Source organism: Saccopteryx bilineata, chromosome 2, assembly GCF_036850765.1.
Source record: "Saccopteryx bilineata isolate mSacBil1 chromosome 2, mSacBil1_pri_phased_curated, whole genome shotgun sequence".
NCBI classification, from domain to species: domain Eukaryota; kingdom Metazoa; phylum Chordata; class Mammalia; order Chiroptera; family Emballonuridae; genus Saccopteryx; species Saccopteryx bilineata.
The window spans coordinates 215410639-215433252 of NC_089491.1; the positions used below are offsets into that span (position 1 = coordinate 215410639).

At 39.2% G+C, this 22614-nt stretch overlaps 1 non-coding gene across 1 annotated transcript; it reads right to left on the minus strand.

Annotated features, from left to right (window-relative positions):
* Positions 1–15166: 15166 nt before the first annotated feature.
* Positions 15167–15302, minus strand: LOC136327521 (small nucleolar RNA SNORA43). The gene has a single exon (XR_010729720.1). It is a non-coding gene; the product is annotated as a small nucleolar RNA SNORA43 (small nucleolar RNA).
* Between the last annotated feature and the right edge of the window lie 7312 nt (positions 15303–22614).

Below are 22614 nucleotides of genomic sequence, written 5' to 3' on the forward strand. Positions count from 1 at the left end.
ATGGTCAGGGTAAAGATATCATTAATACTGATGAGCATTTAGGGTGCAATAAGGGCAAAAGGAGAGAACTTGGGATTGAGCACTAGGGTTTTTGGAAAATTTGAGTTTTGTAAGATGAGCAGGAACTAGGAAACCAAGCAAAGAAAGAAGTGAAGTAGACAGAGAATGGGAAACTGGTTTCTAGGAGCCCAGTTAAGAAGGTGTTTGTTGAGGAGAGAATGATTACTGGGATAAACGTTGCATACAGATCAAAGAAAGTAAGGACCCTATTGGATTTAATGATTGTTGGGGGAGGTCATCCAGAGGACGTGACCACTGGTTGACCAGAGAGTTGGATGTAGCAGTTAGGCTCATTATCCTTTCCTCTTGTTGAAATGAAGGTTCTGCCCACCATCCTTACACTGGTAGCCACTCCAAGGACACTGTTTTGAAAGAGTAAGGTGTTGAGACCATCTGGGCTGAAATGTGACTAAACAGCCATCAGGACTCTATGTAAATTTTTCAGATTTGGGTAGGCAGGTGCAGAGATTCACTCATCTTGTGGCTTCCCAGGACAAGCTTTATAAACAAGTTCTCCTACGTATTAAACCTGCCACCTACCAATCTGGAGTGCTCTCTTTCTTTGGGCTCTCCTTTCTCGCAATGTGCGGGGCCCACTCTCGGGTTTTACCCAGGAAGCTCTGGAGGTCAGAAACAAAGAAAGAATGGTGGCAAGGTCTCTGGTGCCATTAACAAAGCTGGTTCAGAAAGTGGTGGAGACATATAATTGATATTGACTCAAGAAGGAGTTGAAGAGAGGAATTTAAATAAGTGATTATAAAAATAATCTTTTGAGGACTTTTGTTGCTCAAGGGCAAAGAAATTGCATAAGGGCTAGAGGAGAATACAAAAGAGTTGTTTTTTTTTTAAATGGAAGGTATTACAATATACTGTTATGGTGGGGGAATGATTCAGTCACAAAGGAAAATTTAAGCAACAGAGAGGGGACAACTGATGAGCAATGCTCTAGAATAGATGAAAGGGATGATGCATACAATAAAAATGGAGGAGTTGGTTTTAGACGGGACCAACATGTATGGCCTTATCTCCCGAGAGCCCAGACAGTCACCACTAACTGCACGTGGCTGTTTATATTTAGATTAATTTAAAATTAAATACAATTTAAAATTTTCTTTTTTCATGTGCTAGCTTTATTTCAAATGTTTAATAGCCACACATGACCAGTGACTTAGCTACTGGACAGCACCAACTTAGAACATTATGATCATCACAGAAAGTTCCATTGGACAGGCTGAGCTTCAGTAATGGGAGATTCAGACATATGTATGGACATGTATGCAGGCAGGTGGGTATCTATGGTGGAGGGAACTAATGGAAGATCTTTACTAATTTACTCTGTTTTCTTACTTAAATGAAAAGCAAAGTCATGGAGCTGAGAGTGAGGGTGGAGAAGGCTACTTCCCTAGGAAATAAAGATAGTGAATGGACAAGGGGAAATGGTAGGATTTCTGGACAGTATTAAAGGTCCACTTGAGGTTAGTTGTCTTTCATTTAAGGAAAACAGGACCCTGTGTTGTTTTCTCCAGACATGATTGCTCGCATGGATGCAGTGTTGGAGTAGGGGGGAAACTGAAGCTGGTTTAATGAGTAGTTCTCAGTCCCAGCTGCACATTTACATCCTCTGGGTTAGCTATTAAAAAATGTATAATCCTCCCCACAGCAGAGGTTCTGATTGAATATTCTTCAAATAGGGCCTGAGAATTTATCTATTTAAAACTTCTGAAGTGATTCTAATGCACAGAGGTGTTTGAGGACCACGGAGTTAGAGCACAAAGATGAAGGAAATAGAGAGATCAGAGGTGACAGGTGGGGACCTTGGCTAATGATGGACCACGGCATGTTCCACAGGTGCCACAAAAGGGAGGCAGGATTTGGGGAGGGTAAGAGTTGGAATCCAATGGAGCTGTTCAATGTGATGAGTGATGAAGGATGAGACAGGAACCCAGGGCTTTTTAAGTGACTAGTGCAAACCAGGCAGAGGGTATGATGAACTTTGCCATTGCTGGTCTAAATCAGGGCAGCCAACAGAAATCTAATGCAAACCCCATAGATAATTAAAAATATTTTTTTGTAGCTACATTAAAAAAAAGTGAACTTATTTTTAATTATATATTTTCTGTTACTTAATATATGCAAAATATCATTTCAACAAGTAAGAGTGTCAAAATTATTAATGAGATATTTGACCTCTTTTTTTGTCTACCTTGTCTATACAATTTGGTATGTATTTTACATTGACAGCTCATCTCAGTTGAAAGAATACACAATTCAAGTGCTCAGTAGCCACATCTGGCTGGTGGCTACCATAATGGACAGCATGAGTCTAAGTGGTGGTGATGAAGATGTAAGGGTTTCATTATTTCTCTCAAAATACAGATGTGTTATGTGTTCAATCTTAAATATAGATATATATTTATAACCCTGTGTTAACTTGGCATATTTAAAAATTATCCCAATATTAACATTGTATTATTATCCACTCTAATGAGATAATTTAAAAATCTTACTTTACATACAATATTTCTTGCAGTCACCCCAAATTTTATATGCTTGCCTTGGACATCCTTATGTAAGTTTGTGAAGACAGAATTAGTAAGTCTCATTCAGTTGTAACGTTTTTATTATGATTATCCAGCTAGGTCTGACCATATTTAGTTATGTTCTTATATAACCCAATACAGCTTGTCCATAAAGGTATCACAAGAGTCTTAGCATTACGCTCTGTTAAAGTCTAAGAACACCATACCAGCCCCACTTATCTAACAGAGGTTAGCGTGGCACATATTTCCTGGTGAAAGTGCATCAGCTTCTGCTTCCAGAGAGCCCTGCTTCTTTTTCTGTGTGTCCTTATGTGAGTCCTTTAATAATCTAGTTCACATGCTGATTCTCCTTTGTGTGGAGGTAATCTTTTCTTATTTTCTGATAGCTGAAGTTACTGATTTTGGAGGAGAGAGGAAGATGAGAGTTAAGAACCATTCACCATTATGGGTGATAGCAAAGCTGGGTTTGATTTATTGGACCTGAACCTAGTATTCTAGAACATTACAGATAAGAAAAAAGCTGGCATTTCATGGAGAACCGAAAAACAAGAAATTAGCCAGTCTACTTTCAAAATTGCCAAAAGGGGTGTGTGGAAGACAATGTCTAGTTAAGAGTGCACCATGGGACAATGAGAAAGGGGGGTGACACAGAGAGGAAGCAGCAGGAAGGTGTCCTCAGACATTCTCACAGAACAATAACAAAATGAAGCCTAGGGAATAAAACTTGAGTGACACCTCTGACGTCTGCGTATCAGCACTCACAGCATATGACATGCACAATCTAATATTTTCACATGGGAGTAAATGGGGCTTTAGAGATGGGGCCAAATGTTGGTGGACTAGGACTGTCAATGAGAATTAGTAACAAAAGCATAGGTCCCTTTCAAAAGAATGACCCAGGTTGTGTATAGTTTTCTTGCTAGAACAAAATTTAAAAGCTCCCTCTTCTAGCTGACAGCCTGAGTAGTCCCAGACCCAGGAGAACTGTTTGTCATTGTCCACACCATTAAGGCAAGATTTTAAAACAGGATTCTCACATCGCTGGTCCACGCTGGAACACTGAATCAGGTTATTAGTCTTTATCAGACACTCTGTACTTTCCTTCCATATCCCCCTGTTGTGCTGGTTTTATGCATTCCATCTACACACTAGACTTTAGGACACAAATTGCGAATACAGCGTAGACATTGTGAATCACACATATACCTGAAACTTACATCCATCAATTCCCGCGTAATGATACCATGGCAGTTAGCTAAGCTCAGTCTCATATCTTACTCTATAAAATAAAGTAATTTAATTGAATTCCTGGGAATAAGCTTAGAGATGACATGTGCGAAGTGCTTGGCATATAATGGGCATGCGATAAATACTAGTTTGGTATTGAAACTATGGATATGGCTTGAGCAAAGACTTTTTCACACACACCCAAATTCATAATGCAATATTTGCTAAAATGGGCTGAGTATTAGTCAGAACCTTGAAAATTAGCAAGGTGAAAATGAGGGCCCAGTCTGAGACGTGTTTAGCAAATGCCTGAAATGAATCTTGCTAACATACAGGGAGAATTCTGATGGGCAGCCTTTAGACTGAGATGTTTCAACACTGTCTCTCTCTCTGTCTCTGTCCTTTTGTCTTTGTGTAGATACACCACATTTTGTTTATCATCTTGTCAGTTGGTGGATATTTGGGTTATCTCATTCCTTTTGTCCATTATGAGTGATATTTCTATGAAAATTTACATACAAGTTTTTGTGTAGGTATATGTTTGTATATCTCTTGGGTAAATACACCTTAGAATTGCTGGATATCAGCCTTCTTTTGATGTTCTTATCACTGAGTGGGTCAAAAATTAATGACACCACCCTCATTTCTCCCTAAAATACTTTTTGTGATAATCTTGTTTTCTGGATGTTGGTTCACTCAGTGAATAATCTGAACAATTACTACAAATTAGGCAATGTTCTAGGCACTGGGCAGCTTTGGTGGGCACTCTGAGTTCTTTGCCTTCAGGGTCTAGATGGAACCTGATGGAGGGTGATGACTTATATGCAGTAGACATATCTGTAGACTATTTTTGTAAGAACACAAGCAGAACACTTCATTGGAATCTTTCTTGGTTAACTAAATAATATCATCATTTCTTAGCTCCTCTCACAGACGCATCTTATTCACCCTGCTTATTTATGCATTCATTTTGTATCCATTGATTTCCTAATACATTCATTCAATACATATTTATTAAGCACCTACACTCTGTCAATCACAGTGCTATACTTGATGGACATAAAAACATTCACTTCTTGACAGAGAGCAATGACATAAATAGGTTGTTCTAAAACAATGTTGTGTTAATGAGATGTTCCTACCCATTTTGGGGTCACTTCGAAAGACTTCCTGAAAGGTGGAACTGTGGAGTGTGAATGTAGGGACTAGAGTGGAGGTGGGGAACTTTCCAAGAAAAGGGAGCAAGTTAAGTAGACACAGAAGTAAGATCTATCATGGTATAAGCAGTTTAGTACTGCTGATCATCAAGTGCTTCTGGGACAAATAATCTTCAAAGGGGAAATACAACACAGTTTTGTATGTAGCTTGTCAGTGGGAATTAATGATTAAGATAAAAAATATTATGAAATAATTTACAACTGCTCACTAAATGGCTGTGTGGCATCAGACAGGCCATTAACTTCTCTGTGCATCATTTGCCATCAAATGTTAAGTGGGAAGTAGACTTTATGAATATGTCCTTTCAAAAGTGACTCATGAATTGCTAAAAAAATTTTTTAGTGAGAGAGAGAGACAGAGACAGAGAGAGGTACAATCAGACAAGAAGGGAGAGAGATGAATAGCATCAATTCTTTGTTGTGGCGCCTTAGTTGTTTATTGATTGCTTTCTCATATGTACCTTGATGGGGGGTGGGGGGAGGCTCCAGCAGAGCAAGTGAAGCCTTGCTCAAGCCAGAGACTTTGAGCTCCAAGCCGGCAACCTTTGGGCTCAAGTCAGTGACCATGGGGTCATGTCTATGATCTCACGCTCATGCCAGAGACCCTGCGCTCAAGCTGGTGAGCCTGTGTTCAGTCTCAGGCCAGATGAGCCCACGCTCAAGCCTGTGACCTTGGGCTTTTGAACCTGGATCCTCTGCATCCCAGTCCGATGCTCTATCCACTGCGCCACCACCTGGTCGAACTTGCTGAAAAAAATTTAAAACCCTAAAGAAAATTCTAATATTTTTCCCAACATAACCAAGGCTTGGACAGATAAAGCTATGTAAAATGAAAGAGCTATGCCATAGATTAGATTCTTGGTTAAACAGGTTGAAGTGAAGATCTATGAAAAAAGGAAGCAGATGAATTTCAAACCTGGCTTGGTGCCCCAATGATGCCGACTGCTTAGAGAAGAAAATTTTCAAACCCCAGGTTCAAGTCTACACTTATCCTTCCCTAACTCCACCCTCCATGATTCATAAAAAGGGTACATCTTTTATCTGACTTCAAATCCTCCCTGAATAGTTGCTTTGAAACATTTGATGTGTCTCTGCAGACTATGTTTTGTGGATTGTGTGCCTATGTATCTCTCCTATAGTACTTATAGTACTCATTTCTTCACAGATAAAGTGGTTGCTATGTTCTCTGGTAAAATTTAGATATTTCTAGGTCTTTAAGATCATATAAGAGGCTTGATAAGGAGCTGCATCATTTTTTATTCTTAGATGGATGCTATCAGTGGTCACTTGTTCCCCTCTTCCTTTTTGAAAGCTTTACATCTTTATTCATTATCTTCATTTGTTGCCTCTAGGTCAGGGCGGCCATATACAAGCAAATAGATGTGCTGAGGTCCTTGGTAGTAACCCTGTAAGTTGGACATGGGCCAACCTTCAGAACATTTGTTCCTATTCATTACAATGTATTGATAAAACAACAAGGAAGATCAGAGACTAGCCTTGATGTCTGTACATAACTGTTCCCAGATGATGGATTCAGTCATAAATGTATACAAACACAAGATGAAAAGAGATAAGGCTGTTTCTGATTCTTCCACCCTCTTAAGCCTCCTAAGAGATTGTCTTGCTTCTCTAATAGTCAGCCCTGTGGAAGAGGAACAAGCAGTCTCTGGCATGGAAAATGAGCAGGGAAGAAGGCTTGATGGAACTGCAGCATACTGAATGGAAGGGGTAAGAATGAAAAAAAAATGGAGACACACTGTAAGTTAGAGAACAAATTTAAATTAACCAACTAAGGCCTTGTTGCCAAATTGCTCTAACTTCATATCGTAGTGCACTCACCATTAGAGTGCTCCCTGAGAAGAGCCATTGCTAAAGCAGGCCCATGACTGTTCATCAAGGGAGACCTTACCCTGGTGAGAGTAAAGCTTCCACCCATGCTGGTAAATGTGCTCTTGACTTACATGCTACCAAAGTTGCCTCATTACCACTTTTTGTGACATCAAATTGTGAAAGTTGCAGAATTACTGAAATTTGCACAGTGGCTATCACTCATGAAATACAATTTCCAAACTTGAATTCCTGGGATAAGGCTGTGTTTGGAATTTAAGGTTTTATTACAAACATTGTTTAAGCATTCTGTTTTCATCTGCTTTATAACTGTTGTCCAGTAGTGGGTTACCAAATGTAAAGCCAGGAGCCAAGGCCAGGGCCACTATCACAGCAGCCTTCTGGCCTATGCAGGTTCGCATTGGATTCAGACAGTCGGTAAAGAAACAACGGAGCCACAAACTGATGGGCCATAGTCTTTAATTCTAGCTTGCACCCGGCAGGCAAGTAAAAATACACACTGGGCTCCAAAACCCAGCCACATTCAGTGCTCACAAAGCTACTGATTTTTCCGAGTTTCCTAGAATCAAAGGTTTCTAGCTCACCAGACTTATTCTCCTCAGTTCCCCATCTCCTTCCTTATCCCACATACAAACTCTACACAAACTGGCATCTCACTCAGCACTCCGCTGTCTTGGCTGCTTCTCCTGGCCTCCTCCACGTGGCCTTTCTCTGCTCTCCTCTGCTCTCTCTTCTAATGATAATCTCCCAGGAACCAAGAGGGTAAACTCTCGTTCTACCCCCATTTTATATTGTAGCTTCACAATCTCTAATCCAATATACAAAGTAGGGAAGTCCCTAATACAAAGTCACTTCTCTGAGGCATGATTGGATTGTACCACCCCACATCAAAAAGGGTGGGAAAGGCTTAATCCCAAAACCAAGCCCCAGGCTACAAGGATTCTCAACACACATTAATATCACCTGGGTGACGGCCTCCTCGTGGGCAGCGTAATCTTTAACAAAGTGAGCATAATACATTTTATCTGCCCAACACCAAGTTACTGCAGTCTTACTGTTTGACAAAAAGCATGCACATATTGAAAACATGATTCATGCATATATTACTAAGACAATAAAGTTCAACCATCAATTTTTGGATGGTTGAAAAAAGGAAGTACTGTTTTTCTTTTGTAAAATTAAACATCATGAAAGAAACCTCCTGGGAGGCCTGTATGCCCATCCCCCAGTCACTGTGAGCGTTAGCTGATAAAGGCCACAATGGCCAGTCCAGAGTCTTTGCCTCAAGGTGGGAAAATTTTTGTGCTATCATTTTTATCCTAAAACTCCTTATGGGATCAGGCTGAGACTAGACTTCAGCTGAAACCACATCTTTGCTTAACTTCACCCACACCCTATCCTGTGCCTTCATGTCCTTACAAGTTTCTTCTGAAACATTTCTTCAATAAATCAGGTGTGTAAGCTTCCCTATCTTGGCCTCAGCCTCTAAGAAACCCCATCTGAGACTGTATGTGAAAATGCTCGAGTCTCAAATGAGGTAAATTATTGAAAAATGTTCGAAAAAGGTGTCAGAAGCTGTTGGTCGAATAAGTTTGTAAATATGATATATATGTTTGCTTGCTTATAGTTTGCATTGGGTGTGGGGGACAGGCTGTAAACAGGCCAGGTTGTTATAGCCTAAGGCTTAGTTTTAAGACTAAGCTTTTCCCCACACCCTTGACTGATTACATGATGTGGGATGGTACACTCTCATGAGGCCTCAGATTATGCCTCAGATAAGTGACTTTGTACCAGAGACTTCCTTGTTTGTATATTGGATTAAAGGTTTTAATTTCTACACTGTAAAGTGGGGCAGACCAGGAGCTTGCTCTCTCTTGGTTCCTAAAATTAGCATTAGGAGAGGAGAGCAGAGAAAGGCCATGGGGAGGTGAAGGAGATGGGGAACAAATGTGAATAAGGCTAGTGAGCTAGAAACCTTTGATTCTAGGAAACTCAGATAAGTCAGTAGCTTTGTGAGCACTGAATGAGTGGGTTTTGAAGCCCAGAGTGTGTTTTTACTTGCCCACCGGGTGCAAGCTAGGATTAAAGGTAATGGCCCATCAGTTCTTGGCTCTGTTATTTCTTTACCATTTGTCTGAATCCAATGCGAACCTGCACGGGCCAGGTGGCTCTAATGGTGGCCGTGACTACTGGCTTGAAATAAACCATTTCAGAAAAAGGACATTTCTAAAGTAATAAAAATATTTATTTAAACACATAAAATTTGCATTGATGCTTCGTAATTCTGACATGTAGTGACAGAGTATTATGAAAATTGTATACAATTATTCACTTTTAAGTAATAGAAACATGGAAATTCAATGGTTATCCATAGATGACTCCTGTCAAGAACAAATGCGTACATCCATGAACTTATGTTCAATGGTCATGATCTTGTTGGCTGTGCCTTGTTTGACATTTACAGGAAGATGTGTGATAATGGGACTGATGAACTCATTAGCATTATGAATCATGTGAAAATAGAACCTTTCACATATTTTATTAACTGTTGAAGAAAAATTATTGATTTGGAGAGGATAAAAAATTACACATGTTTTAAGTTGGGTTCTCAAAGGGCAATGACATTGAATTTTTTTTTTTATATTTATATTTTACCCTAAATAACCAAGGCATAACATGCACATCTCTCTGTTATATTGTGCATATGTGGCCCGTATGGCCAGAGGAGTTTATGTAAATTCAGAAAATCACAAAAGAAAGAATGAGCAGAAGGGAAATACCAAAAGCTGAGTCAGACACAGGACAAGTTCTCAGATTTTTCAAAAGAAAAAACTATAGATTTGAGATTGAGGTTCATTCACTTATTGATGCAACCACTATTTTTTTTTTCAGAGACAGAGTCAGAGAGAGGGATAGATAGGGACAGACAGACAGGAATGGAGAGAGACAAGAAGCATCAATTATCAGTTTTTTGTTGCGACACCTTAGTTGTTCATTGATTGCTTTCTCATATGTGCCTTGACCGTGGGCCTTCAGTCGACAGAACAACTCCTTGCTCAAGCCAGTGACCCTGGGTCCAAGCTGGTGAGCTTGTTGCTCAAGCTAGATGAGCCCACGCTTAAGCCGGCAATGTCGGGGTCTCAAACCTGGGTCCCCCGCCTCCCAGACTGATGCTCTATCCACTGCGCCACCGCCAGGTCAGACGCAACCACTATTTAGAGACAACTTCTTTTGTACTGGGGTCCTGTGCTTACTGTGATTACAGACATGAAAAGGCACAGTGAGCTCCCAAGCTTTACTTGCCATATTGTTTACATTCTGGGTAGGACTTCCCTGCTTTTTGCAGATGACTTCTGGAGTTTATAGGCTCTGACTACATTTGTGTGGTTTCCTAGGGTTCAGATATACAACAATGTCTAAGCTCTTTTCAATTGCCTTAAACTTTTTAGTTAGTTCATATTCTGGAATTTCACAGGGAAATATTGGATTTCCCATCCCCTACCCCTGCCAAACAACCCTACTGTTATAATTTAATACGTGATTATTTTTCACTAAATATTCTGTACCTTAATTGCTTTTTTCCAAAAAAAAATGAAAATGCTACTTGGGTTTCTAGGAGTCACTATTAACCTCCAGGTTATAAAATTCTTCAAGACTTAAAAGAAAATTATTTATATTATATTATTATCATAGGTTCTTTTGTCTGTTCATGGAAGAGTGTTATTTTTCTCTTAATGATTATAAGGATTTTGTATCTTAATTTTTTTTGAGAGAGAGATGAGAAGCATCAACTTATAGTTGTGGTACCATAGTTGTTCATTGATTGCTTTCTCATTTATGCCTTGACTGGGGGGCTTCAGCCAAACCAGTGACCATAGGTTCAAGCCAGTGATCTTGGGCTTCAAGCCAGCGACCTTTGGGCTCAAACCAGTGACCATGGCTTCATGTCTATGATTCCATGTTCAAGCCAGTGACTCCATGCTCAAGCTAGTGAGCCCAAGCCCATGCTCAAGCTGGTGACCTCGGGGTTTTGAATCTGGGTCTTTAGCGTCCCAGGTTAACGCCTCACTACGCCACTGCCTGGTAAGGCTGTATCTCAATTTTAAAATAGAAGTTTGTAAGTGAGATTTGGACTTTGAGGACTGAGCACTTCAAATTTTTGTAAGTATTGTCCTTTTTATAATACCATGCCTTCTGAGAAGAACACACACATTAATTTAGTATATACATAAATTCTTCATATAAATTATTGTCATTACTGGAATCTTACCAGTGTGTATGTGCCTGTATCAACTTAATTCTCACAGAGACTCTTGAGATTTATGGCTTGTTGGATTTTTAAAAATCCAGTTGTATCAAATGGATTCTCTAAAGAAGAATAAATACTTAATTCTTTAAAAAAAACCAATATTTTATCTGATGTTACAAAGAGCTCTTTGTTTTTTACATTTAATATCTGATAAAGTCAACTTATGTGGAATAAATTATATTACTTAGCAATGCTTTATTCATTTCCCCCCATTGTTAAAAGCTTATAGTCTGCAAACAATTCACGTAATGAAACAAAAAGCATAAATGATATAAATTAAAAACATTAAAAATTCAAATAGTTATAACATGATTCATAGCTCATTTACTCTAAATCAGGCGTCCCCAAACTACGGCCCGCGGGCCACATGCGGCCCCCTGAGGCCATTTATCCGGCCCCCTGCTGCATTTCCAAAAGGGGCACCTCTTTCATTGATGGTCAGTGAGAGGAGCACTGTATGTGGTGGCCCTCCAACGGTCTGAGGGACAGTGAACTGGCCCCCTGTGTAAAAAGTTTGGGGACCCCTGCAATACTTAAATTGTTAATTTCTAAGAAAATTAAATAGTTATTTCTTTTTAATTTTATTTATTTATTCATTTTAGAGAGGAGAGGGAGAGACAGAGAGAGAAGGGGGGAGGAGCTGGAAGCATCAACTCCCATATGTGCCTTGACCAGGCAAGCCCAGGGTTTCGAACTGGCGACCTCAGCATTTCCTAAATAGTTATTTCTAAAAGAAAGACTTAATAAGCAAATTAAGTTAAGTGCATACTAAAGTAGCAATGGTATGTTTTATGAAAATTCTGTGTTCCTTGGATTTCATTTACTGCTTCTGTAATATATATATGTCTTTCTACTGTTTCCAGATTCATTGGTATCCTATAAATAGATTGAATTTCTAACATGATTTATATTACTGGGTTGGTCCTCAGGTGTGCATACCAAGAGACAAATGCAGAGATGTTGGAAATGTAGCAAGCTTTTGTCACTCCCAATAAAGAATACATGTTCTCAGCAGGTGCAAAATTGCAACCATAAACTGAAACATTGAAATAACATGCTTAGAGTAGATGGATAATTTCTATACTCTTCTGTAAAAAGTTCCTACAAATTTAAGACAGGATACTGACAGTTTGTTGACATGCATGAAGTTCTATGATAAGCGAAAAGCCAAAAAAACACAAAACCAAAAAATAAAACTCAAACAAAGAACTATACTAAGCACTATGAGAAAATTAAAAAGAAATTAGAGTTGGTCATTTGCAATTTAATTAAGGCAATATCTTGAATGTAAATAAAGAAGATATAAGACAAATTCAAAGGAAAATTAAAAATTGTCTTGCTTCGAGCAGCATATGATCTTGCTTATATGTGGAATCTGATGAAAATAATAAACAGGAACCAATAGAAATGGAGGCAAGGTCACGAGGAAGAGAGGGACAGCTGTCAGAGGGAAGGGGAATGAGGGGACGGGATCAAAGAAGGTGAAGGGATTAGTGATATTATATACACATAACATATAGATACAGAAGGCAGGGCAACAAGTCCCACAGGGAGTGAGGGGATGGAGGTAGGGAAAGGGGGCAAAGGAGATAAAATGGGAGTGGAAAGAAACTTTACACAGGACATGGGGGGCATGATGTGGGAAGTTGACAGTGTTGTGTTGAGTGGGACACTTGAAACCATGTTAATACAATAAATAAAAAATGAAAATGAAAAGCTTGATAATCTAGTTTTACAGAAGTGAAAACTGGAACATACTGAGGTTAAGCGATTTGTCCAAAGTCATGGTTGGATTGTGGCAGAGCTGGTTCTTGACCTTGTCTAGTCCCCTTTCATTTCACAGCGTGCTTTCAATGACCAAAGGACTCATACCAGTTAAGTGTAATTAAGAGAGTCCAATTGAAATAATGGTGAACTGTAATCACATGTGGACTCAAATAACATTAGTATATTCAAGATTATTTGTAGAGAGAACACAATTCTGGAACATCCGTCTCAGACTTGGCAAGCTGGAACGACAATCTGCAACTTTATTTTTACCAGTTATCAATCACTGGTATAATGAGGCAAATGCTACTTGTAAAATTTAATTATTGAATCATATTTAAAAAAAATTAAACACATGCTTATATTTTGTACAAAAGAAAGATGTTGTATAATCTTCAGCTGTATAATTCTCTCTTTCATTTTGATTCAATGTGAGACACATTTGTTTCATAGTCAAATCTGTGTGAAAATAATCCACAGTGGTCAAAACAGATCTCATTTTGCAAAATTATAAAGCTAAATAGAACTGTATTCCACTGAATAATTTCCTCAACTTTTTTTTAAAATTTTTATTTATTGACTTTAGTGAGAGAGGAAGGGGAGGGGAGAGAGACAGGAACATCGATTTGTTCTTGTATGTGCCCTGATTAGGGATCAAACTGGCGACCTCTATACTTCCAGACAACACTAACCAACCGAGCTATCCAGCCAAGGCAATTTTCTCAACTTCTTAAGTGTAGGTTGGAAGATAGGTAATAGCTAAGTCAAATTTAATTTGTTCAATTCCTCTATATTCTCTTTATTATTTATATTGTATAGTAAGTTAATTCATTTTTGTTTAGTCTAAGCTCAGGATAAGGTTTAGAATAAGAAAATCATTAAAAATTTGGGATCCCTTACAGGTTATATATATATTTGTTTTATAGGAATCAAAGTTTAGGTATTTAGTATGTTGTAAAGTACCCAATCCTCAATTCTGCGGGTTTTTGAAGAGACACCAAGTCCAGATGAGTTTTGAAGAGTTTTATTAAAGGAGGAAATTTATTAAGTGTGCTGGCTGCATATATCTTACATGGAGCAACAGTCCAAACTCATGTTCCGATTAATATTCTAGGGGCTGGTTATATACCCTTAATTATACATGGGCGGGGAAAAAGTCTGACATCACGGCATAAGCTTATAACCTTTGTTTTCACCTACACAGGTTTGGGAAAAGGATGAAGGGGGAGATGGGACACAATTCATTAGCAAGTTTATAACATTTGTCTATAGGATTCATAAAAATGTTTCTACACATTAAAACTTACAAGGTAACATAATAGCAAAAATGTCACTCTACATATTAAAAGATATTCCTAAATTTTCTAGTGTTCACCTGCCATTCCTTTGTTCAGAGGTATATATATTAACTACACGCTTTCAGGAGGGGAGGGGTAGTTTCCATGGGAACAAATGCCTTTAAATGGCCCATCAATATAAGAAAAAATTTAATTTAATCTTTTCTCTTCCTGCACCTGGTTAGCTATTCCCTCGCTTCCTCACACATGTGGGGGGAGGTGAGAGAATCCAACTCTCCTTCCCTTCTGCATTTACAATACGATGCCATCTGCCATCCTGACTTTATGCTAATCACACAAACATAGAAATCCCATCTACAAAATCTCTCTGCCCTAGCCCAAATTAATAAAATGTTCTTTAAGCTTCCTAAATATTAATATTAATTCTGTAACTTTTGATACCTTACAACAAGTACTCTCATTAATCTATACCAAATATTTATAACAATTTATTTGGCTGATTTTTTTTTAATCTTTTTTTTTTTCTGCTTGTCTCAAGGTTTCCTATAGTGTGGGTGTGACTGCCCACCCAGGGCCCCACAGGCCCAGAAAGTTCCATCAGCGTAGTGGTTCTCAGCCAGGGATGCAAGACACACCTGCCCAAGGACTGCTAAAAAGCCCCCTGCCCAGACCTACATACAGAACACCATCCCTCTCCTGGTCAATCCCACTGTGCCTGAACTTGCCATGTGCATCCACACCCACACCCTTTCAGTCCTCAGGTTGACCTGATCTTACACAAGAAAAGCAAAACCAAAGTGTTGAGGGGCTCTCGACCGGGGTTCCCGACTGGAAGCCCAAAGACAGGTCTGACCACCAGTGCCCACGGGATCAAAATGCCAGCTGGCCGGGAGCTGTAAGGACTGTCAGGCTACAAACCATTCTTAGTGCCCACTGTTCTGAGCACTGAGCATAGAAATAGCCACTTCCTCTTTGCCCTGAGGTCACAGGCGCAGCACGGCAGCTGTGTCCGTGGTACTGGCAGACCCAGCACTGCAGGGCATTCGTCCCCTATTTGGCTGATTTTTTAAAATGCAATTACGAAATCACAGGAAGAATGTTTAACCCCTTCAGTGCATTGGAAAGGAAGTTGACACCATGACTTCAAAATGCCTCCACAGACTCCAGACCAAGATACCACAGAACAGCAATATCTCATCAAAATCAAGAAATCAACATTGACATATTACTCTCCTCTTATCCTCAGTCTCACTCAAGTGTCACCAGTTGTGCCAGTTAGGTCCTTTACAGCAGAAAGACCCAGTTTAGATATTTTAGTTGCCTTGTTCCTTTAGCCTCTGTAGATTCAAGAAAATCCTCAATCTTTCCTTGAACTATATATATACCTTTGATGTTTGAAGCCAATGGGCCAATTATTTCATGAAATATTCTTCAATTTGGATTTGTCTAATTTTACCTCATGATTAAATTTAAGCATCTTTGGAAGGAAAAGCATGAAAGAAATGTTGCTTTCTCCTCTTGTGTCCTGTCTGTGGTGCAGAATTGCAACTTGTTCAATTACAGACTATGTTCACTTTGTTAACTAGTTTAAGGTGGTGGTGTCTGCCAGGTTTTTTCACAGTAAATTTACTGTCTTCCTTGGTAAATAACAAGCATTTCATAGTAAGGTACTTTAAACAATGAAAACATCTCATTCCTCTTCAAACTTTCAACTTATTCATTATTTGTGTCTTTATAAATTCATGGCTTATTATTTTATTTCATGGACAAAATCCACTACTATCATTTATTTTGATGCTAAAGGTGTTGTGGGAACCACTTTGATTGCTTTTATATTCTTTGACATGTCTCTATTATTCTTGAGCATTACTTTGGTGTTCAGCACAACAAAACATTCTAGGGTCATCTTATACTTTCTCTGTCCCATCTTAGAGGTGGTCATTTTTTAAAGGAGTCCTGTTACCTTTCAGTGATACTAATATTTAGAAGCCAAGATTTGAGTGTTAACTGTCTTCTTTGCTGTTAAGGTGTCACTGCTTCTAGAGTGTCTCAGAGGGCAAAACTAAGGAATATCTGATAATATGCACACACTTACACAGACATTTATTCTTTATTTTATCTCTCTCTCTCATCTCTATATCTATACTGAAATCCATGAGTTCATATCAATACCTTCAATTTGAACCCAACGCCACTAAGTTCTTTCTATACCTTTTGTCTCAATATTTACATTTTCTACAGAGAGTGGCTTCAATTATACTGAATACATGTACTTAACTGATCACCCCCACTATATGTAACCAAGCTTCCATTGCCCTTGTGACTCCCTGCTCTGTATGAATGCCTGCCTCACTCTGAGTGGGCTCTGACATCCTGCACAAACCACCCTTCCATGGATTTGACCTCTCACTCTTCTAGGCTCTGACATCCAGTCTGGGTAGCCTTCCTACACAGATGTCCTTTTTACTCTCCTCTCAGTTTCTGCTGCCCGAGCTGGGCCATTCAGCTCCTCATACTTCCACCCCTGCTGGCCTATGTGTTGAGTTTGCTGTGCCCTACTTATTAGATTTATGATTAAATTGTTTAGGAAGGAAAAGAACTACAACTCATTAGATTTTAAAATTAAATAATAACCTTCTAAAATATTAAAACAAGTCAATATATTATTAAAAGAAGATAGGGTGTATTTTTGAAAACTTTTTTTGTCATGGACATCTGTTTATGTCTATACATAAAGATATACTTTTTACTCTCTTTAATTTATTGATTTTTGTGGAAGAGGAAGGGTTATTGAAGTGAGAGTGAGAAAGAGAAAGGGAGGAACGTAGATTTGTTTCTATTCAATATGTTGCCTGATCGGAGATTGAACCGGCAACCTCTGCTCTTCCAGACAATGCTCTAACTAACCAAGCTATCTGGCCAAGGCTGAAACTCTTTTGAATTTATATATATATAATTTATATATATAATAAGCTTTGCTAACTAAGTTAATTACAACAGTACAGAAGAGAGAACTTTGATCAATGGCTTACAACAGGTAAGGTGAGATGCCAATATAATTTCAACTAAGGACAAAGCTTTAGGACACATTTCCTCTTTTTCAATCAAGATTCATTTAACCATACCTTTTTAAATTTCTTTTCTATTTCAATTGTTCCATTTTTATTTTTTTGCTACTAAGAAGTGGTCCTGGATTTTGTGATTGCAAAGGACATACCTCTCTGTGTCATCAATGTAAATGCTCTTAAATATTTTTTTTGGAGATGTTAAGTCACTTTAAGCCATTTATGACTTTCCTAGGTCACAGAGAACCAAACACAGAAGGATGGGGATCTGCTTCCTCACAACACACCTGCTAGTGAGTAAGATAGGAGCAGAGCAAAGTTAAGATCATCAACAGAAACAGGTCATGGCGAAACTCCAGATGGAACCACAAGGGGCATTTGTCTATGGCACCAACACTAACCTCCCACTGCACTGTGTCATTGACCAATGGTCCCTTCTTTCCTGAACAGCATATCTCTTAAGATTTGCTCTAGTCTATTGGGCAAATGCGGAATGCCATTAGCTTGATAAACCCTAATAGCTCCCACAGAATTATTATAGTCTATTATGTCAAGTTCTACTATAGAGAGATTTTTGACTTTATGGATCATTGATTTGATAAATCAAAATGAGTTCTTTAAAGCTCTCATGTTTTATGAAGTCGCTGCTGTTGTCTTGCATACTCAATGAAGCCACCTTTCCTGGAGTTCAGACACTTGGGAGGTGACCAGCGTCTCTTCTTGATGAAGTAACATAGCTCCTGTTTCTGTTGTTCATTCAATGGAAATACCACTTTTCTACTTCTTCCTTTTAAAAATTTTCTGACCACAAGTGTAAGCTACACCAAATCATCCCTCCAACTTGACTGAGGTGGTTGGCCACGTCCACATCCAAATCCTCTAAACTGGAATTCACCTTTAAACTGACCCAGCCCCAGGCTTGGCTTTCTTGTCAGCACTAGGGGACAGCACACAGTTTGTAGGTGTCTCTGATGGCTTTCCCTTGTGTGGTGTGAATCATGAAGGTCACTCTCCCTTCAGACCTTTTGAGCCTTGACCTGCCAGTGTCAGTCCAGCAGCATGCAAAGTGGCAGGCATGATCTGAGGGAGTAGGTGAAGGTACTCACAGAGATACTAGATACCCTCATGGCTAAGGTACCAGTAAAGATGTCTCCAGACAGACAATCTTCCCTCACATAGCCTTGTTATTTGAGAAACTAGCCTCATGGTGTGATAATTAAGCACTTTCTTGTCTGCCAGCTCAGGGTATCTAGGCATGTCAACATCCTTTTGGCCACCATTACTTCCTCCTTAAAAAAGTGTTCATAAGTGACAATCTGGTTCTTCTTGGGCAGCAACATCACTATGGCTGCTGCTTAAATTCTTTTTTTCTCTTTTCTTTTTTAAATGAGAGGGAGACAGAGAGACAGACTCCAGTGTATGCCCCACCAGGATCTACCCCACAACCCTTGTCTTTGGCTGATGCTATGCTCATCTTTGGCCATTGCTCAACAACAGAGCTATTTTTAGCACCTGAAGCAGAGGCTCTACAGAGCCATCCTTAGCACCTGAGACCAATATGCCATGGCTCTGGGAGGGGAAGAGAAAGAGAGACAGAGAAGAGGGAGGGGGAGAGGTGAAGAAGCAAATGGTTACTTCTTTTGTGTGCCTTGTTTGGGAATTAAACCCCGGACTTTCACATGCCAGGCTGATACTCTGTCACTGAGCCAATTGGCCAGGACTAATCTCACTTCTTTTTTAATACTGCCACTGAGAAGTATGTTTCTATTTCACCGTGGGATGCTTGAAATGATTTTTAAGGCATTATTCATAGAACTGTTAATAGTTAAGGGACAAATGAACTTGGAGCTGGAAGACCTAGATTTGAATACTGGCACTGCTACATTCTAGCAATGTGGCCTCAGTTTCCTCATTCGTAAAATGCAGTATTATTTTCATTACTTCACAAAGTTTTTTCTGAACCTCAATTAAAAAAATTGAAATTAAAATTTTTTTAATACTTGAGAGTGCTATGCAAATGTAAGGCACTATTAGTATTTCACACAAAAGTAATTTATTTAAGGGTGAAATAATTAATTTTTAAAATCCAAGTATAAGTGAAGTAATAATATAATTAAAATTTCTTTATGAACTGTCAAGAGAATTTTGGTTTTGGAAATGTAAATTTATTTTTGGATTTAATGCGTGCAAATATGTTTACTCTTTTAATGCTTAAGCAGTTACTGTGGGTTTCAAAAAGATTCAAAAATGTTTATTTCATTTCAGAATAATCCTTATGCCAAAAAGGCATATTTTAGGGATGGCAATTTCTGCTACCCTTCAGGGGTATGTGTACACAACACACAAAAGGCAATTCCAAAAATGAGGGGGAAGATTAATAAAATGTTTCTATTTAGGGGACCATCAGCTTAGAGTGTCTTGCTGGTGAGAATGAGGGGTCTTCAGCCGTCATGAAGAGAATTGACTTGGTTTGAGTTGGAGTGTCCCTGAGAGAAATGTGTAGGCACACACAGTTTACTTGGAAGTTAACCCCAATAACAGAAGTGAGGAAGCAGGGGACTGAGACATGATATGGGGGACATGGTGGATTATTGAGTTGGCTACCTCTCTGGGCAACTGAGGATCAGTTCTCTTGGAGAGGTCTTTGAAGGAACTTGGCAGAATTCACATTAGAGATGTTTCAACAAAGGACCAGGAGGCTGGGGCACCTGTTCTCTCTTTGGTTGGTGAAGGGCTGCCCTGAGAGGTGCTTCTATACTATGTGCTCCAGGCTGCACCTTGCAGGGAGGGGATGGGCAAACGTTCCCTCTTCTCCTCTTAATTCTTCTGACTGGTGGAATAATTCTTATGACACACAGCAGATTAATAGGAAAAATCAAGTTTTAATAAGAGTGCATAGGGATTGCACATAAGCATGAAAATTCCAAAAGCAATCAGGCAAAATGAGATATATATGGCATTCTGGACTAAGAAGGAGAAGCAGGAATTTGGGACTGCAAAAGGAGTAAATCAATTAATTCATAGAGGAGTGAGAAGAGGTGAGGTTTAGCTTACAAATATTTTTGGGGATCACCTTGAAACAAGGGCATGGGGGGACAGTGGTCACACAGCCTTGTTAGGTTCCTTCTACTTCAACATTAAAGTGTACTCATCTTATACAGTAAATAAAAAATGTCATATTTTATATTAAACTGTATTTTTCCATGATGATAGTTTATTCCTGGAGCAGGCCCACTATCTAAATTCTTTTAGACAGTTAAGAGAATGGTCAAAGGTTCTTCCTGATCCTTTTGTTTCTTAGAAATAACCAACTTAAAATAATCAGTGTTCCAAAAAAGGCAGATTTTGGGTGGCAAACTCTGATCTTTTCATTTGAGAGAGTTGTGGGCTGTGCTGCCTTGACAGACTTCAGAAAAAAATTCTATATTTGAGAGATGCCACAGCATGGATTGAGGAAAGATGCTGGTCACTCTCATGGACCTGTCCTTCACAGCTGTAATGAAGTCCAGGGTCTGAGGGCTGTGCCTGAGGTGCCGCAAGTGTCTGCAACAAGGAAAAGTGTCAGAAGTCATTATCTAATTATTTATAATCAAGGTGAAGTAATGTCACAGTGTTAGGGTTCCAAGCTATATGGAATGAGCATTACAGTCGTCTTTCTAATATGCATCATAAAAGAATGGTATGTGTTTCTTGATTGATGTTGAGTACTTAAATTGCTATATTTCTGTAATAGCTGAAGTATAACAAACCTCTTTAGTTTGAAGAAAGCAAATTTTCAGACACACAATGGCAGATGTTCTGAGCTGAAGTTCATTAAGCCCCTTCTGATCTGTAATTTGATGCCCTCAATGGGGCTAACCACAGGAAGGGGGTGTCCTGTGTAGATGGCTATTTTTCAAACGAAGTGCCCAATACATGAAATAGCTTATTAGAGTTCTAGTTTGAGAAAGTCTCTGAGAAGTGAGGAGAAACAGAGTTTGCCATCCCAAAATTTGCCTTTTCTAGGATATTGATTAAGATTTTTTTAATGTAATGATTTATTTATTTATTAATTTTAGAGAGAGGACAGAAACATTACCTTGTTCTTGTATGTGCCCTGACCAAGGATAAACTGGCAACCTTTGCATATCAAGATGATGCTTCAACCAACCAAGCCCACGAGCCAGAGCTTAATATAGTTATTTTTAAGAAACAAAAGACTCCGAAATAAACCAAAAACTTTTGACCTTCTTCCTAACTATCTGAGAAAATTTAGGAGAGGACCAGCTCCAAGAAGGGAGATATCATCATAGCTAAGAATAGTTTAATATGATCTAGTGTGATCTGCAGGGAGTGACCTAGCAAGTCCTCAGGGTATCTCATTGTTAATGATGGCCCAGAAAACATTTATTTAGCAAACATTTGCATTTTTGTCTTCATGTGAATTGTCTTTCTAACTTTTGAAGTCTCAAACCCTCCTCATCATTCCCCTCTGTTAGGAAAATGAGTTTGTAAAATTTGTATTTTTTTAGTTTACTCACTTTTATTGTTAAAAAATAGTGCTGGGCAGCCACACTTGGGCTTGCCTTCAGAGAAGGGCAGTTGATTGCAAATTGAGGATTGTGTTCTGGCTTGGGAGGGGCCATTGTTTTGCTAATGTTTGCTGGAGGAGGGGGATTATGTGGGCCCCTGCCAGTTTTGCAGGGAAAGCAGAGAGAATGTAGAGTGCTGGATAAGAAGGGAGTTTTTGCAGAGAGAAAGAAGGTATGCAGATGAGGAACCAGAGCTGAGGGGCTTTGGGAGCCCTACTGAGGCGTGTGGGGGCCTTTGATTCTAGGAGGAACCAGAGAAGATTGTCCTGGTTCTAGAACCGGAGAATGCATCAGGGCTTTGGGAGCCCTGAGGAAGAGGGAGGTGTTTTCCCTGCCTGTTTGCTTGTCGGCTGGTGCAAGATTTTAATAAAGGAATAGCCCATCATTTTTTGGCTCCACTGTTTCTTTACTGTCTGCCCAAATCCAATAAGAACTTGCATGAGCATAGCAGCAGCAGTCACTGGCCTTACACCCTCCCTCCTCATTCCTTCTTCTCTTCTCAAGATGACATATGAACCTTAACTTACTGATCTGTCCTTGGGTCTTATATTCTTAAGAAACTCCCATATATACATGTTAGGTTCGGGGAGGTGTGCTGTGGCTGCCAGAGTCTAACTCTTGGAGGAGCAGGAACAGGGAAGTGCTGACAGGGTCCTTGTGAGGCCAAGAACAAAGAGATCAGCACAGAGTTGGGCAAACATCCTGCATTCCA